Source organism: Heptranchias perlo, chromosome 3 (genome assembly GCF_035084215.1).
Source record: "Heptranchias perlo isolate sHepPer1 chromosome 3, sHepPer1.hap1, whole genome shotgun sequence".
NCBI lineage: Eukaryota > Metazoa > Chordata > Chondrichthyes > Hexanchiformes > Hexanchidae > Heptranchias > Heptranchias perlo.
Genome location: NC_090327.1, coordinates 47,830,780 through 47,837,811, shown reverse-complemented (window position 1 = coordinate 47,837,811; position 7,032 = coordinate 47,830,780). Strand labels below are relative to the sequence as shown.

General features: G+C 47.3%; 1 protein-coding gene across 4 annotated transcripts in view; it reads left to right on the top strand.

The window, feature by feature from the left end:
• Window positions 1-4,147: 4,147 nt before the first annotated feature.
• The window catches only part of LOC137313417 (NEDD4-like E3 ubiquitin-protein ligase WWP1), a 177,438-nt gene continuing 174,553 nt past the window's right edge, over window positions 4,148-7,032 (top strand). For all 4 annotated transcript variants that reach the window (XM_067979523.1, XM_067979522.1, XM_067979521.1 and 1 more), the window contains exon 1: window positions 4,148-4,229. The gene's annotated coding sequence lies outside the window, so the exon portion shown is untranslated. The remainder of the gene's footprint in view (window positions 4,230-7,032) is intronic.

Below are 7,032 nucleotides of genomic sequence, written 5' to 3'. Positions count from 1 at the left end.
AACTCGTCGCTCCAGTAAACCTGAGCGCAGACCCAAGAAAATCTCCCTCATCATTCTCTCACTAGAACAATTAAATCATCTTAAACAGAGCTCCACCCCTCATTTGTGCTATTCTGTCCTTTTGGAATCCCTTATAACCTTTGAAAGAGTCGATTTATCTAGTTGATTAAATGAAGATCTTGTAACCTCCCCACAGATTAATAGAAGAGGTCTATGGTTAACTATTAGTCAGTCACATTAAGATCTTGTGACCATATTTTCAGCTATATTAATACACCATGGTCTGCTAATTAGAGAGGTCTATCAGTCAGTTTTGATTATGTATCTGTTAAGACCTTTGTATATGGGGAGACATAAAAATTTTTAAGACCTATGGCTGTCCTCTCATAATTATTAATTTAAGTTGCCTGATCTTAGCGTAGCACTTCATATCATGGTGGCAACATGATCCAAGGAGAGAGTAGGCAAAGGTTTCTACTATCTCTGACCCACTAAGACTGCTGACTCAGAAGCATGGAGTGAAGTGCTACATCTACCCCAATATGACCATAGAGGCTTGTTTCAAAATCATGACCAAAGTTGTTGATCCTTTAGCCATGGTTGCAGACATAAAAATGTGTAGGAATGGCATGTTTTTCCTGCGCACCAAGTTGGTAGTCTTTTTGACACTAGATCAGGGACTGATGGTTGGAGGACATAGTCTCCTTTTCATCCCTTTAAAGGCCACGGCAGAGAGGATTGTCCTCTTTAACGTGCCACCCTTCCTGTTGGGTGAACTCCTCCTCCCTCGCCTCTGGGGAAAAGTCCAACATCACTCCGATCTTGCTTGGCTGTAGAGAAGCAAGCTTTTGTCTACTCCTTCTGTTGCCAGGTTTTTATGCAGCTGGCGGGGAAGGTTATGAAAAGTGGCTTCCATGTCTGCCCAGTTAGGACTGCCTACATCGTTTTATGGATCTCCGAGGGCTTGTAGTGTCATCCCTGCAAAAAGGTGAGCACAGTTGTAAAAATTACCTCACCACCCAGACGGCCAAAACTTCCAGGGTAGCCGAGATGAGTACCATTTCCCCTCCCTCATCTATCACCACGTTTGTTCCATCATCAATGGAAATACTGCTTCTGCTGAGGAGGGGGTGGAATGCCCTCAGGACAGAAAAGGCAAAAAAAAACTAAGTACATAGCGGGTGAAACTGGATCTTACCGGCCTGCTGCCTCAAACTGGGCACAGGGCAGTGGAACGTGTAGGCCCGAGGCACACTTGATATTGGGCCTCAGGCCTCATCTAAATTAGACTGGCAAGCTTGGGACGCCTATCGTGTGTCCCCAGGCTGCTCGCCGGCAAAGCAGATTTAAATTTCGGGGCGCTGTGTCACTGGTAGCGGCCTTCAGGTTGGTCCTGGGAAGGTGATTATGTGGAGGCCGAGCAGCCACCTGCAACAGTCTTTGGGACTGCTATGGAGTTGGGAGGAGCATTCGGCTCCCTATTCAGCTAAATACTTTTTTAAAACTTAGCTATTTGGTGGCGGCCTCCAGCGGTTCCTTTAAAGGACTGCTGGTTAGGCTGCATGTAGACTTAGTTATCCTGAGCGCAACCAGCCTGTGCCGACTGCGGCCAAGGAAGCCAAATTTTGGGAAGGGGTCCTGAAACGGGTGATAGGTCACCTATTTGCATATGCAAATCCTAACACCCGTTTCAGACAGGGGCCTTGATCGCCTATACTTCAGCTTTTACCAGTACAGCGAATGGTGCACTTCCAGCACCAAATGCGTGCGCGTATGTCACTTGCCATATTGGACGCTTAGGAGCCTGTTTATGTCTATAAAATGTGCATAGAATCAATGATTCAGCGCCATTGAGCCCACATTGCTGTCAGCTGCGACACCAGAAGTGCCAGCGAGAGGAAGTCAGGAAGTGATGCTAGTTGGGGATTGGGCCTTCAGAGAAATAGAGGTCTATGCCTCTCTACGCCTTGTACGGAAGAAGAGGAGGCACCACTCTCCAGAAGCAGAGGACAGCCAAAGGGATGTATGACAAAGAGAGGTACTCCTGTGGAAGAAGAGTACAGATCTCTACCTGAAACCAAAACCAACTCCTCCCCCACCTCGTTCGATCGGCCCCAATTGTGCACCACTGACCTCTCTAAAGAGAAAAAGAGGCAATTCCACCAAGCATCCCCCTCCCCTCCCCAACACCTCCTTTGAGGGAAGAGGTCCCAATTCCTGAGTATGAGGGAGAAAAGCCTGAGATGGGGTACAACATCCTGGGTACCAAGGCAACTGAACTTTCACCACCAGAGTCTGCCTCAGATGCACTGGTTATCTCCCAGGATCTGCAGTTTTGCCCCTCTGGTGAAGTTGGGAGAGAGTGATCGAAAAGGATTCGGTCCGGTTATCCTGGGTTTTGGACGAGAGGAGTCAGAGACCGTGCTTTGATCTACCATGGAGGCTAGTGACCCAGCCCCCTGTGGAAAGGAGACCCCTCAACCGCTGCTCAGGGTTAACAGAAGAATCCTTGGCTTTATATCCTGGTATGAGACTGAGGTGGAGGCAAGGATAGCTGCAATAACTGGTTCTTTTGAAGCATTCTGCAAAGTGGGTGGTTAATATAATGGAGGAAGATGGTGCGTCAGTCAAGAGTGCCAAGTGTGACACAGAGTCTGTCTCCAGAAATGTGGTTGACTACCTGGTGCCCTTTTTCACATCTCCCCTCAATCCCATGTAGGACATTTGCAAATTTGTGACAAACAACATTACCACAGAAACAAGATGCAGCTGGCTTTGGATGAATGGCAGAACCTCGCGATGTTAATTTGTTCTGTCCATGTGGTCAACAAGACTGCCTGCGCAGACAAGAACACTAACCCAGCTGAGCTTTGCCATTTGCAAACGTTCCTCACTGCTGAGGAAGTGGAGGTTAGAAAATGCATCCACTCCCTTCGTTACTAGTGGTGTTGATGGTGGTAGAACTTAAGCTCTTAGAATGAAGGCAACCATAGCCTACCTCAATAGTTGTGGCAACAGGAGGGTCTACCACACGTTTCTGAACTTCTCGGCCCTAAAAGGGAAGTATGTGGTGTGCTTCCTGCAAGAAACCCACATCACTCCAGGAGATGAAGTTCAAGTGTTCCTGGAAAGGGGGGGGGGGTGGCTTTAGATGAATCACCTGACCCCAAATTCTGATGAGGTAGCTATCATGTTAACCCCACATTTTCAATGGGAGATTCTGGGCGTCAAGAAGCCAGTGCCAAGCCAGTTGCTCCATCTTGCTCTGTCACGGGGATGTACCATTTCACCTGTTCAGTGTGTACATCCCATCACGGAACAAGTGCACCTCTTTGACTAGGTGTTCATCTATCTCAACTCCATTGATACTGGTGGCTGCATGATCCTCGAGGAAGGTTTCTATTGTGCCCTCAAGACTTGAGACCACACCAGTCGCTGGCAGCATCTGATGTCAGTGGAGAAACTGAGGGAACTGGCAGGATCCTTTGATTTGACGGACAGCTGGTGGCATCACCATCCCGACTGCAGCTTCTATACATTGTTTGAGGACTGAAGATAAAAAAAACAGAAAATGCTGGAAATACTCAACTCTTCACAGATGCTGCCTAACCTGCTGAGTATTTCCAGCACTTTTCTGTTTTTACTTCAGATTTCCAACATCCGCAGTATTTTGCTTTTGTTGAGGACTGAGGGTGGTGGTTGTTGGAACAGTTAGTCCAGACTTGATAACCGTTATCCAGTGAATGATCTGCTCCTACCTATTCTGTCTGGTTTTCAACTTGGCAAAAGGCAGCAATTCTGCTGGTGCATCATCCCCTGCAAAGAGTTTTTTTTGTCTTCAGATATCTCACCCTTACAACTAAACAAGGCTGCTAGCTGGAGGACGCCACTGGGTGCGTTTATCTCTCGCCATTGTAACAACACGTCACAAGACCTCCTCCTCCTCCATTCTTCACAGGAACCCCAGCGGCCAGGCACACACCCTTAGCTCGCATGCGTGTTCCCGGGATTCTTAACGACGCGCGTTGACACCGGTGCGAGCGCGACCACGAGCAGGAGGTGGGGTGCGCGCACGCGGTGTCGGTTACGCGGTCTGTGTCGGTATCGGTGCCGGAGATGGGAATCGGAGAGCGGGGCTGCGCGGAGGAGCGGAGAAACAAGGAGTAGGGAGCCGGAGCGGCAGCGCCTGGGAGGAGGAGGAGGAGGAGGAGGAGGAGGCCTTTAAATCGGTGAGAAGCGCAGGCCTGGCGAGCAGGGTGACGGCGGCCGTTGTTTGTATCTGAGGAGGGGGAGAGAGGGGGCCGCTCGCTGGATCTGTCACTGGGAGAGTGAGACTCGGGCACGGTTATTACCGCAGCTCCCGGGCTGTCGGTGTGAAGAGGAGGCTGCGATCGGCAGCCGGCCCCGGGCCCCCGGCCGGGAAAGTTGCGCTGATTATAAATTGCCGGGTCCGCGGGCCGATCTGACCCAGTGACGGAGGCCCGGTGAACGGCCGAGGGCAGCCGGAGGGCCCGAACTCCCGAGTCTGTAGACCCCCCCCCCCCGATCCGAAGACGGCATTGGCCCAAACATGTGCCCTCTTGCTCCTGGGCCGTGGGGCAACGGGGACCGGGCTGTGGCAGCGTTCCCGATCCGGCTTTGAGCCGAGTTCAGTTCAGGGCTCAGACTCATTCCGGATGGGGAAAAATATGGATCAATGTTATTAATAAAACTTATTGCTTCGTGTCAAATTACATGACATTTCTCTCTGGAACTGGTGTTGTTCGTTAATAAATGCATCGCAGGGATTGAATTTAGCACGTCCAGCACTCGGAGATAAAAGGAGACTGAGTCTGACTGGATTTGTACCCAGGGCTAGATAGAGCTGATCGCTGTCTAGTCTCTGCACCCGGACTGGGGGGGGGGGGGGGTTGTTTGCCAGAGAGGACCACTGCAGTTATAACTGCATACTGCTCTACTGGTAATCGTAAGTGTCCATGACCATGACGAAGCAGCAGCACGTCTTTCACTTGTAGTTGAGTATTTTTGATCAAAACCTTACTCGACTTGCTTATTTGTAGGTTACAATCCAGTGGATCTGAAATAATTTGAGAGCGAACGCAGTTTGCAAGTTTTACTGTTCGTAGATGTTTAATGAAAGCATTTTCTTAGGATGTTTTAAAATGTTTTCTGGACTTCTGTCAGCTGTTTCTCTGCCTCCCCCCCCCCCCCCCCCCCCTCGCGTCCCTCAGGTATGTAAGGTCCCAGGTCCGAGAATTACTGGATTCTTCTGCCTCCGCTGACAGAAGTAAAGCATTGCAGCATCTCTTTTCTGGGGCTTTTGTAGGCCCAATGCTGTCTGTAAGAATACAGCTGAGGTGCTGTTTACGATTTTGTAGTTACTGTGTATTGATCGATTTTTAATCTTCCCATATGAGAAGAAAAATTATAGTCGTTGCCCTGCTCTGCCTGCCCGTGCCTATACGACAACTGACGCAATTCAGGATCTTTACTGAAGTTTACAGATTAAATCCCTTTTAAAAACAGTTTGCTTCCGTAAAATCAAGGAAAATATAGCAACATACGGATTTTAAACATAATCACTATAGGAGGGAGTATGTCGGCAGCATTTCCCCCATTTTTCTTAAATTTGTTTAATAGTGTATTAATTTACTGATAGTTTTGGTTTTGTTTTTGAGTTGTGATTACACAGAAATTATTTGTGAGCATTCAAAATTAAAAGTCCAAATATTCTTTGAAGATAAAACAGCATCCTTAAATTATAGTTGTTGAAGATTATGCTCATGAAATCAATTCATTTGTGAGATTTTGTGACTGGAAGGCTGTTTCCAGTGGGGTTCCACAGGGTTCAGTACTAGATCCCTTGCTTTTTGTGGTGTGTGTGTGTATTTATATATATATATATATATATATATGATTTAGACTTAAATGTAAGTGGCATGATTAAGAAGCTTGCAGATGATACAAAAATTGGCCATGTGGTTGATAGTAAGGAGGAAAGCTGTGGACTGCAGGAAGATATCAGCGGACTGGTCAGGTGGGCAGAAAAGTGGCAAATTGAATTCAATCCAGAGAAGTGTGAGGTAATGCGTTTGGGGAGGGGCAAACAAGTCAAGGGACTACACAATAAATGGGAGGATACTGAGAGGTGTAGAGGAACAGAGGGACTTTGGAGCGCATGTTCACAGATTCCTGAAGGTAGCAGGACAGGTAGATAAGGTGGTTAAGAAGGCATACCAATTGTATACTGCCAATTCTAGAGCCCCCTGGATGTCAAGGAGCATACAGGGTAAGATAAGGCAGAAAAGGAAAGCTTACGTCAGACACATAGAACTCAATATTGCAGAAAACCGAGAGGAATATAGAAAGTGCAGGGGTGAAATAAAAAAGGAAATTAGGAAAACAAAGAGAGGGCATGAAAAAATATTGGCAAATAAAATCAAGGAAAACCCAAAGATGTTTTATAAATACATTAAGAGCAAGAGGAAAGAGTAGGGCCTATTAGGGACCAAAAAGGTAACCTATGTGTGGCGGTGGAAGATGTTGGTATGGTTCTTAATGAATACTTTGCGTCTGTCTTCACAAAAGAGAGGGACAATGCAGACATTGTAGTTAAGGAGGAGGAGTGTGACATATTGGATGGGATAAACATAGTGAGAGGGGAAGTATTAAGGGGATTAGCACCTTTTGAAAGTACATAAATCAGCAGGGCCAGATGAAATGTATCCCAGGCTGTTAAAAGAAGCAAGGGAGGAAATAGCGGAGGTTCTGAGCATCATTTTCCAATCCTCACTGGATACAGGCATGGTGCCGGAACATTGGAGGACTGCTAACGTCGTACCATTGTTTAAAAAGGGAGTGAGGGATAAACCGAGTAATTACAGGCCAGTCAGTCTAACATCAGTAGTGGGCAAATTATTGGAATCAATTCTGAGAGACAGGATAAACAGTCACTTAGAAAGGCACGGAGTAATCAAGGACAGTCAGCATGGATTTGTTATGGGAAGGTTATGTCTGACTAACTTTATTGAA